At 45.1% G+C, this 12146-nt stretch overlaps 1 protein-coding gene and 1 long non-coding RNA gene across 5 annotated transcripts in view; both read right to left on the minus strand.

Annotated features, from left to right (window-relative positions):
• Positions 1 to 12146, minus strand: part of LOC126354924 (uncharacterized) — a 231124-nt gene that overhangs the window by 78119 nt on the left and 140859 nt on the right. The gene's annotated exons all lie outside the window — the stretch shown is intronic.
• On the minus strand, positions 9028 to 10749 carry LOC126354929 (uncharacterized). Its single transcript, XR_007565401.1, has 2 exons — positions 10667 to 10749; positions 9028 to 9302 (listed from the first exon to the last, which is right to left on the minus strand). It is a non-coding gene; the product is annotated as an uncharacterized LOC126354929 (long non-coding RNA).

The following is a 12146-nucleotide window of genomic DNA, read 5'->3' on the forward strand; positions in this document are numbered from 1 at the left end:
CTGATTTCCTATATTGGAATGCCCGTGATGGCTCCAAGCAGCTTTAAGCGTAACAACGTACAAGTCATTACGTCGTCAATGTAGGACATCAAACACCCCCTCCCCCTCCCATCCCCAATAAGAAAAATTTGTTGACAATTATTTGTAAAAAAATTGTAATCTGGCTTCTGTTGTAGTTAAAACCTCTTATCTCTAGTTATGATAATATAGACAATTTTGATTAATGACTCTAGTTCACTTCACATTTTGCACTTTGTTAAGTTCGTATTTCACTTTACTTTTGCACACATGTGAACATCAACTAAAATACTGTTTCATTTTTCATAGCATTTATATACACAAAGATACATATGCATAGAAGCGTCATTCGATTAGAATGGTGCATTTTTCATGAAGACACATAGAAAATTGCTAAATGGACAGCTTCAAAAACCTGAAGTGTATGAATTTTACAGGGCCAATCTGCAATCGATTCTCCCTTACATTGACTATTAGATAAAATTATTACAATCATAGTAATACAAAGTACGCTCACATGCGTAGTTTCCCAACAAAATATTTCTTACTTCTTTCCATGCTGAAGATAATGCACGCGTGGGGATATGGAATAATATGCGGTTTTTACAGAATGGATTGGTAGTCAGGGTCTCGTATTGTTAGCCACTAAACAAACTGAAATGATAACATCATAGGCTGTGTTCAAAATGACTACCGGCTGCGGCAATACACGCATCCAATCTGGTATGGGACGAATTCTGCACGCGTTCTAGCTTTTCAGCGGAGATGTCCGAGCAGACTGCCGTAATGCGTCGCTGCATAACATCTGATGTAGTTGGTATGTCTTTGTAGAGAGCGTTTTTTAAGCTTTCCCCACAGGAAAAGCCTACAGCCAAGGACGGGGAATGGTCCGCCCAAGGTACAGATCCTCTGCGTCCAGTCCATCGATTTGTAAACAACTCGTGAAGACAAGTTGTAGTACATTGTGAACTATGGGCTGGGAATTTGGAAATTTGTGGTAACTTCCTGTGGGACCAAAGTTCCGAGGTCATCGGCCCCTCGGCTTACACACTAGCTTAATCCAACGTAAAGTAACTTACGGTCAGGACAACACACACACCCATGCCCGAGTGAGGACTCGAACCTCCGAGGGAGGAAGCCACACGAACCGTGGCGGGGCGCCTTGGACTGCGCGGCTACCCGGCGCGGCACACAGTGGTCTGGACAGCCGTCATATTGATACCACAGGTTCCTTGTAGTCTGCAGAAGAACGTATCTTAGTATTCATGGAAGGTGGTCCGTTATGATACTTGTGCGTGTTCAGTGCTCCGTCTATGAGAAACGGGCCCGTGAGCTGACGGTTCACTATACCACACCACACATTTACACTCCATGAACGCTGACGTTCCGCCAGACGAAGCCAACTATGGTTGTCAACAGAACAACAGTGTATGTTTCGGTGCTTTATTTGGCCATGACTGGTAAACGTAATTCATATGGAAACACGACTCATATGGATTATCCTGTCTTAACGACCATGTGCAGAAGTTTACACGGTTCTCATAATCGTTTCTACTCCGCACTGGATGGAGGCAGATCGGCTATAACCAAAAGAGCTCAAATTCCTTTTTCTTCTTGACTTCCTGCTGCTACAGCTGCTCCTACTCCTGTTTCTGCTTTCGTTCACTCTTCTACTCTTGTTACTGCAGGGGTTTACTTATTAATTCGTTTTAGACCGATATTAGAGACTTATAATTGTGGTTGGTTTTTACTTTTAATCGACAGGGATGCAACATATGTCCATGGAAAATGCGTAGGACGCCTGTCTGACCCACTCCACTTTCTCGCCGGCAGCTTGTGGCCGAACGGTTCTAAGCGCTTCAATCTGGAACCGCGCGACCACTACAGTCGCAGCTTCGAATCTTGCCTCGGGCATGTATATGTGTGATGTCCTTAGGTTAGTTAGTTTAAGTAGTTATGAGTTCTACGGTACTGATGACCCCAGATGTTAAGTCCCATAGTGCTCAGAGCCATTTGAACCATTTGAGCCAGCCACTTTCTCGTGTGGTTGACCCGGAACTAACGTGCGGATCAACTCCAACAGCAGCAAAAACATTAGTTTCCCCTCTTCGGTCGTCACTTTTTTCCTTCTGTTACTTTGTCTAGGTGTCACAATACCAATTTCACGTAAATGGTTGAAAAGCTTGCCGAGTTGGTTGACGTCGATTGCGATTTCTTGCCACGTACTCCATACAAGTAATAATTGCATGCTTCCTATACGCTCCATACACCATTAGCATGTCGCCTTTTTTTCCATAGGTAAATGCCTTCATCCACTCACAACCTATTGCTTGGACTGATACACACCAACTAATCAGCATGTCGAAATGCACTCAAGAAACACATAAGCACACTGTAACCAAGCATAACAACGTCGTACTTAGCAACGACGCCGGTTGAGTGGCACAAAGAAGTGTCGGTGGGGCAACTTTTCAAAACAGGATAGCTCGCAAGTGACTTGCACTTGAATCCAGCATCGAACACAACTGACATTCTACACTCCTGGAAATGGAAAAAAGAACACATTGACACCAGTGTGTCAGACCCACCATACTTGCTCCGGACACTGCGATAGGGCTGTACAAGCAATGATCACACGCACGGCACAGCGGACACACCAGGAACCGCGGTGTTGGCCGTCGAATGGCGCTAGCTGCGCAGCATTTGTGCACCGCCGCCGTCAGTGTCAGCCAGTTTGCCGTGGCATACGGAGCTCCATCGCAGTCTTAAACACTGGTAGCATGCCGCTACAGCGTGGACGTGAACCGTATGTGCAGTTGACGGACTTTGAGCGAGGGCGTATAGTGGGCATGCGGGAGGCCGGTTGGACGTACCGCCGAATTGCTCAACACGTGGGGCGTGAGGTCTCCACAGTACATCGATGTTGTCGCCAGTGGTCGGCGGAAGGTGCACGTGCCCGTCGACCTGGGGCCGGACCGCAGCGACGCACGGATGCACGCCAAGACCGTAGGATCCTACGCAGTGCCGTAGGGGACCGCACCGCCACTTCCCAGCAAATTAGGGACACTGTTTCTCCTGGGGTATCGGCGAGGACCATTCGCAACCGTCTCCATGAAGCTGGGCTACGGTCCCGCACACCGTTAGGCCGTCTTCCGCTCACGCCCCAACATCGTGCAGCCCGCCTCCAGTGGTGTCGCGACAGGCGTGAATGGAGGGACGAATGGAGACGTGTCGTCTTCAGCGATGAGAGTCGCTTCTGCCTTGGTGGCAATGATGGTCGTATGCGTGTTTGGCGCCGTGCAGGTGAGCGCCACAATCAGGACTGCATACGACCGAGGCACACAGGGCCAACACCCGGCATCATGGTGTGGGGAGCGATCTCCTACACTGGCCGTACACCTCTGGTGATCGTCGAGGGGACACTGAATAGTGCACTGTACATCCAAACCGTCATCGAACCCATCGTTCTACCATTCCTAGACCGGCAAGGGAACTTGCTGTTCCAACAGGACAATGCACGTCCGCATGTATCCCGTGCCATTCAACGTGCTCTAGAAGGTGTAAGTCAACTACCCTGGCCAGCAAGATCTCCGGATCTGTCCCCCATTGAGCATGTTTGGGACTGGATGAAGCGTCGTCTCACGCGGTCTGCACGTCCAGCACGAACGCTGGTCCAACTGAGGCGCCAGGTGGAAATGGCATGGCAAGCCGTTCCACAGGACTACATCCAGCATCTCTACGATCGTCTCCATGGGTGAATAGCAGCCTGCATTGCTGCGAAAGGTGGATATACACTGTACTAGTGCCGACGTTGTGCATGCTCTGTTGCCTGTGTCTATGTGCCTGTGGTTGTGTCAGTTTGATCATGTGATGTATCTGACCCCAGGAATGTGTCAATAAAGTTTCCCCTTCCTGGGACAATGAATTCACGCTGTTCTTATTTCAATTTCCAGGAGTGTATTTGCGGTGCAAATTTTAGGTGCTTCAACTGTGTACAGAGCGTTTGTTTTAATTTGGAAAAATTAAATATCTGGAACAATACGCATCAGAGGTAAAAAATGTGCCAAATGAAAATTTAATATTTTCAAGGGGGACACCTGTACGTGTTACATCTCATCAGGCCGTTCCCAGGGGGAAGGGGTGAGGCATCTTCTAATTTTCAAATGGAAATTTCATTTTCATTGCAGATTCGGATTCTACATCAAGAAATTCCAAGGGATTTCCTGGAACAGTTTCCTCCATTCGTCATAGATGGTGTAGTAATCAACACCAGAGTTACGCTGTTGCACTGGAGAACACACCAAAGGTCGGCCGGGGTGGCCGAGCTGTTTTAGGCGCTACTGTCTGATACCGCTACGGTCGCAGGTTCGAATCCTGTCTCGGGCATGGATGTGTGTGATATCCTTAGGTTAGTTAGGTTTAAGTAGTTGTAAGTTCTGGGGGACTGATGGCCTCAGAAGTTAAGTCCCATAGTGCTTAGAGCCATTTGTACCAAACACACCGAAATTAGTTACCCTGATGGTGAGATTAGAGGGGACTCACCAAAATCAGGCATCCTCATTTAATATCTAGGGTTCACATTAATGAAACCGACAAACTGCAAGGACGGTTTCCTGACTCGAAATGGAGGGAAAAGGTCCTGTGTACATGAGTCGGGAGATGCATCGTTGCCACGGTAGATGGCACTAACGAATGACAGTTACTCGGAACATTTGCAAAGTGTTTCTCGCGTGTTGCAGGTTGGGTGAATGACTTAGCATACTGAAAGCAGCAGACTGGTCCAATATTCATGTCGGGAACAAGCCGAGATGGTGTTTGTGTACTTCCAAGCAGATGGAAACGGCCAAGAGGCAGCAAAGCTATATCATAACAAGTATACTCACAGACACCAACCACACACATAACGTTTGAAACCCCTTCTGGGCATCTATGTAACCAAGGGTCCTTTTAGACAAACGAACGTTTAGGGAGGAACCGGGCTGTACGTACTTCAGATGTGGAGGACTGAATTCTTTCAGTCCGGGACCGCGCTGTTGCCACAGTCGCAGGTTCGAATCCTGCCTCGGGCGTGGATGTGTGTGATGTCCTTAGGTTAGTTAGGTTTAAGTAGTTCTGAGTTTAGGGTACTGGTGACCTCAGATGTTAAGTCCCATAGTGCTTAGAGCCATTTGAATTGCACAGGATATTGAGATGAACCTTAGTACAAGCTCCAAGCAACTGGATCGCCAGCATTGTGTAAGTCAAAGTACAATTATGTGTATCGTGTATGACAAACGCTGCTACCCCTGTCATCTACAACACACAAGGAAGAAACGGCAAATGGTCACAGGAAGTGTCATTCGTCAGCGCCATCTACAGCGTCCCTGAATAAGTTTTCTCTGGAACATTTTTTCGTTTGCTATACATGACACAGTAACTTGAAAAATGGAAATGGGTGAAAAATCGTATGTTTCAAAATGCTGTCCAATAACACTTGAATTAAAACCCCACCTCCACACTCCAAGAACGGAGAGGCAATTGTTTCAAAACTTCTAATGCGAAACCACATTCTCAATACTGTATTCCTCCGCCAAAACGAAAAAGGTCTGCTGGATGCACCACTGTGGCCGTGTAACGAACTATGGCTTATCATAACAGTCAGTGCTGTCCTATTAAAAGTTGCGAAAAAAATTTCCTGTCATACCCTCGCACCAAGTGTCATTGGATAGCGTTTTGAAACATACAATGTTCTACCAATTTTAATTTTTTCGATTACAGCGCCATCTTCTGCGTAACGAAAATAAAATGTGGCAGACGGCTACGGTCGCAGGTTCGAATTCTACCTCGGGTATGGATGTGTGTGATATCCTTAGGTTAGTTAGGTTTAAGTAGTTCTAAGTTCTAGGGGGCTGATGACCTCAGATGTTAAGTCCCATAGTGCTCAGAGCAACAATAGTTGACTACCATTCGATTTGAAATAAGAGCAGTTTCTCAGGAATGTGAACGACTTTTACGGAAGCTATCCAGCGATGCCTTCACGAGTGCATCCAGCAAACGGAAGACATTTGCAGGAAGTTATTTCCAAGGTGTAGTTATGTCTGACCATCTGTGTTCCACTCCGTAGTAACAACGAATTCATGTATTTGTATTTCACAATTGTATCAAAATTAGTACTTGCATGCACCATGATTCTGTTATCATTAGAAGCTGATAGACGCAATTTGTGCCATAAAAAATAATAAAATATATTGAAGTAAATTTCGCTACACAGATATTTTTGAGAACATGTATCTATTCAAGCTGTTTGAATCATATTTCTCCAAATTTTGCCTAAGCTGCTTGGTAGCTAACTCGGAATATTCTCAAATGAAATTAATAATTTTTAACGTATTCCCTAAATTTTTATGTACATGGTGCCTAACAATGTTTTGACGATTTCAGATTTAGATAACGCGCGCTAGAAACAAGATACGACGACGATGGCGCCGTCTTTTCCTAGTGCGGAGTGCCTAGTTTCATCCCATGGACATACCAGCAATTATGTCACAAGGGTCGAAGCAACATCGTCCCTTAGGTGTGGTGTACTATTTTCGCTACGACGAAACTGTCGCGCGCATGTAATGAGCCATTCGTAAGTATTTGAAGATTTAGCTGCAATATCCAATTCTGCTCGTGGAGCATATTGAACTGGGTAAGGAACTTCCATGCGTCTGCCAGTCAACCGACCTTTAGCACGTGCGCGTAGCGGTTTACACCCAAGCCCTAGTCGTTCGTTAGGAAAACTTTGTTCTAGCCAGACGGCTCAACATGCAACACACCCAACATGACGTTGTAAGTTCTCCGTGAAGTGTGGTGGTAACCCTTGTCTGATTAACCGTGCCAGACCGTTACCTATGGGGTTATTTGAAGGTGAGAGAATACTGCGACAGGCCAAGAAGCTTTCAACCGTCAAAAGATCGATTTCATGACGAAATTTCCAGAAGTCCCCCAGCAGTTACGTAAGATGTTTTCAAAAACTGGGTGAAACGCCTGAAGTATTGTGTAGCCGCGAATAATCGTCATTTTTACGATGTGGTAATAAGTAAACTTGAATAAATGTTATACCTACTGAAACGTCCCCTTAGAAAAATTTATGAATTACTGTGCTGATAAACCTCTTACGTTATTTGATTTTCAAACAGCTGAGCAAAACTGAACGTTCTCAGACATTTCTCTCTTTACTTATTCTGATCAACACTAAACTGTCACACCATATTTTTAGCCCAACGCAGTCTGACTTCCAATAATCTCTACAAAACAATGGCCTTGACGAACAATAACCTATACCTTTCATGAATCACTTACCTCACAAAAATCTTCGTTACTCGAGTTGCTGCAATACAGCGAGCGCCAATACTGCCAGCAAAGAAAAAAGATTCTAACTACTGAAGGCACTAACTACTGATAGGGATAGTTAGCGAATGAAATATTTTGATAGAGAATAAACAATGTATTTACCTTAATAATGTTCAAAAGTCAATATATATATATATATCTAACAATTCATGACATCCATCTTTACAAATTTCCTTTTTCTGGTGGAAACACGTCCAGATCGTTCGCTCATAGTAACCTCTCAAAACTCTGGCATCTCTCTTTCCACATCCACCACAACTGGCAGCTCAGCTCCAACTGCCCGACGCTACGCGCTGTTCACATCCAACTGCCCAACACTACAATAGCAAATATTCTAACAATGCCAACCAGCCACAGACTGCACACTGCAGAGCCACTGAGTTTCATACAGACCGCTACGTGACGTTACCAACATAAAAACCTAAACAGCCTACTTACAGTACCTTGCGAAAAAGTTCAACTACTTTCCGCATTTAGATAATGTGTTTGATATGAAATCTTCAAAACACTATGATATATTCTGTAGCATCGACGTGAATTTATTCTAAGTTGAGGAAACTGTTCCATTACAGGTTAAACATAAGAATGTGTGACACATTTAATGTAGATATTTTGTGTAAGTGTAACCTTGGGTTTGGCCGGCCGCTGTGGCAGAACGGTTCTAGACGCTTCAAACTGGAACCACACGGCTGCTACGGTCGCAGGTTCGAATCCTTTTCTCGGGCATGGATGTGTCTGAAGTCCTTAGGTTGGTTAGGTTTACTCAGTTCTAAGTCAAGGGGACTGATGACCTCAGATGTTAAGTCCCATAGTGCTTAGAGCCTTTTGACCCTGTTTTGAACCTTGGGTTTCAAAGTCTTCTTCTGCAACTAGCAGTGGCAAATAAGCAGATTCGTGATTGCTGCTGAGTTGCAGCAATGTGGTAAATCAAGTATTAATAAAAAATGTTCATTGCCAACTATTATTCAGAACCTACATGCTGATACACACTATGTGATTAAAAGTACCCCCACACCTCTTTGTAACGTGGAATTGAACAGTAAATGACACGAGAGGCAGATGCACTGGGTTTGCATCTGCTTGAAAAGGATTTCTCCAATTGAATTCTTCTCTTCACTATAGTGTTTTCTTCAATAAAAAACTTCTCGTTTGTATGTTTCTCTGCTAACCAAAATATACACCACCTTCTGCATAAACACATACTCATCGTTTGTAGATAAGGATTTGAGTGTGGATCAACTATATATAAAAATTACAGAAAAACGTAAACAAAGAGATGATAAGTTATATCAGCTGAAATAAACTAAAAAAATTACAGTTTACCTCATCTGCTGTTACACAGCGAATGCAATCCCTACTGCAACGATCATAATGACTACATTAGCAGGGCCAAGCACAGGTTTCCGAGATAGTGTTTAGTCCAGTGTGTGATATTATTGTACGAGTAGAAGAGGATTTAATTTTCTGCATTTGTAGTTCATATACAGTTGCTTTAGACTTCTGCTACCTGTTACCTTCTTCTTTATCAGACTTGCTATGCAAACATTTCTGTTTCTTCTGTCTGTTACAGTCATACTAGACTGTTGGACTTCTTTGTGGTAATGGTGTACAGCTGATGTAAGCAAACAGATATAATTTAATTTTGTTAAATACAAATTTTATTTATTGTGAAGGCGTTGATTACATAGATGACTTCCCCACTGTAACGTCCCTGTTCAGCGGTAGTAGTAGGGGTAGCCGACGGCAGCGTAAGGGTAGGCGGAGTAGGCGCTGACGGCGGGGTAGCCGAAGGCGCTGTAGGCGTAGGGGGCGGCGTAGGCGTAGTAGGCCTCGGCGCCCTTCAGGGTCTCCTTGGCCTTCTCCTGGGCCAACACGGCCGCCACCAGCAGGACTACGAGGAAAGAGCAAACCTGCAAATTGAACAAGAACAAAAAAATTACATTGTGTATTGTGTGTTAAACTGGGGACCTAGAAACAACGGAAAGGCTTCGTCCGGCTATAGTTCTCAGTGGTTCATGACCACACAACAGGCTACAGTAGTCCACCCACCCCACGACCACCCCACACTGGACCAGGATTATTGTGTGGTTCAGCCCTGTCTCATGCCAGACGAGTGTAACCCCAAATGATTCTGTGGTAGAGTAATTATGGTGTATGCGTACATGGAGACAGTGTTTGTGCAGTAATCGCTGATATAGTGTAACTGAGGCGGAATAAGGGGAACCAGCCCGCATTCGCTGAGATAGATGGAAAACCGCATTAAAAACCATCTACAGGCTGCCCAGCACACTGGATCTCGACGCTAATCCACTGGGTGGATTCGTGCCAGGGATCAGCACGCCTTTTCATGTGGGAAGGAGCGCGTTAGGCTGCGCGGCTAGCCAGGTGGGCTACACATACTTTAGTGTCACTTATTTGTGAATGTGTGTGACAATGAAACCCTGGTGAAGTGGTACCTTCATATATGAATAGTTAAATATGTCATTAAATATTTTAGCTGTATGTCTGTCATCCTCAATCTCAATGCTAGAGTAGGGTATGAGAGACAGGATCCGTTTGTAGAGTTAATAAATGACCAAACTTTCCTATAATTTTCTAATTTTAACCCAGATGCTACAGTGAAAGATACTGCAGGCTTCACATACAGTCCTTGTTGTAGTTTCATGGACTTCCGTTAAGTTTTCTACATCTTTTTCATTGTCAGAGTGTAATAGCCTCAGTTTATACATGATTCTCTGTATATGGTACACCAAGACGGGGTCTTCTGTTATGGTACTGGGTACGTCTATTGTCTAGACAATGGTTGATTATTTCTTTGAGCTTTAACCACAATTATTCTGCGTTTGTCGAATTTGAAACAGACGTCATCAGACACGAAATCTAAGATCATAAAATTTCAGACACTTACTGTCCTCGTAGTTATGCTCTTTACATCAGACGTCTAGGTATCCAGGACGTTCTTCTTCACAGATACGATTTTGTATTCCCACCCTTAAGCCATTTACCAGCTATATTCTGCAACGATCAGGATAAAGAAAGAGAGATCTGAAGCAAAATTTCAGGAACTATCGGGCAAAAATATTTTTTACCACTTGTAGGATATAGAAGAAAGAGTAGTATTATAAGAATGAGAGCGTTTTGTACTTATGTGAGCCATCAACAAAAAAGTGCATCTTGTTGAAGGTAGATAACGTAGCCATAGTTTCTCAGGGAAAACAGTAACGACCATGTGTGCGGAGCTGAGCCGAATTAACCAGGTGGCGGTTGTACTTACGAAAGCCTTCATGATGTAGCGGCTGTTGGAGCTGCGAACTGATGCCGATCAGCTGGCCTGGCCCTGTATTTATACTGGACACAGCCGACCTCGAGTGACGACAACGCCCGCTGCACAACGGGGCTCAGCGAATCGACCGCTTGCTGTGTCCTTGACTTGACGACAAGCTCCCAAAACTAATCACCCACCTGGGAACACGGAGTGCACTGCAGTTGCGTGGCGGTCAGCGTGTCACTTCGGCCCTTTATTCTTTAAAGACTGAAGCCAATTCAGTTTGTATGTTACTCACTGTTAGTGCAGTCTTTCCACTTGCTAGATGGCGTGCACAGGTACAGCTGCCCCTGCAACTTCAACGTGATACCACAGTTCATCAAGAGTAGTGACTGGTGTATTGTGACAGGCTAGTTGCTCGGCCACCATTGACCACACGTTTTCAATTGGTGAGAGATCTGGAGAATGTGCTGGCCAGGGCAGCAGTCGAACATTTTCTGTATCCATAAAGACACGTACAGGACCTGCAAAATGAGGTCGTGCGTTATCCTGCTGAAATGTAGGGTTTCGCAAGGATCGAATGAAGGATAGAGCCACGGGACGTAACGCATCTGAAATGTAACGTCCACTGTTCACAGTGCCGTCAATGCGAACAAGACGTGACCGAGACGTGTAACCAATGACACCCCATACCATCACGCCGAGTGATACTCCAGTATGGCGATGACGAATACACGCTTCCAATGTGCGTTCACCGCGATGTCGCCAAACACGGATGCGACCATCATGATGCTGTAAACAGAACCTGTATTCATCCGAAAAAATGATGTTGTGCCATTCGTGCATCCAGGTTCGTCGTTGAGTACACCATCGCAGGCGCTCCTGTCTCTGATGCAGCGTCAAGGGTAACCGCAGCTATGGTCTCCGAGCTGATAGTCCATGCTGCTGCAAACGTCGTCGCACTGTTCGTTCAGATGGTTGTTGCCTTGCAAACGTCCCCATCTGTTGACTCAGGGATCGAGACGTGGCAGCGCGATGCGTTACAGTCATGCGGATAAGATGTCTGTCATCTCGACTACTAGTGGTACGAGGCCGTTGGAATCAAGCACGGCGTTCCGTATTAACCTCCCGAACTCACGTATTCCATATTCTGCTAACAGTCATTGGATCTCGACCAACGCGAGCAGCAATGTCGCGATACGATAAACCGCAATCGCGATGCACTACAATCCTACCTTTATCAAAGTCGGAAACATAATGGTACGCATTTCTCCTCCTTACACGAGGCACCACAACAACGTTTCACCAGTCAACCCCGATCAACTGCTGTTTGTGTATGAGAAATCGGTTGGAAACTTTCCTCATGTCAGCACGTTGTAGGTGTCGCCACCGACGCCAACCTTATGTGAATGCTCTGAAAAGCTAATCATTTCCATATCACAGCATCTTCTTCGTGCCCGTAAAATTTCGCGTCTGTAGCACGGCATCT

This window comes from Schistocerca gregaria, chromosome 3, assembly GCF_023897955.1.
Source record: "Schistocerca gregaria isolate iqSchGreg1 chromosome 3, iqSchGreg1.2, whole genome shotgun sequence".
Classification (NCBI taxonomy): Eukaryota; Metazoa; Arthropoda; class Insecta; order Orthoptera; family Acrididae; genus Schistocerca; species Schistocerca gregaria.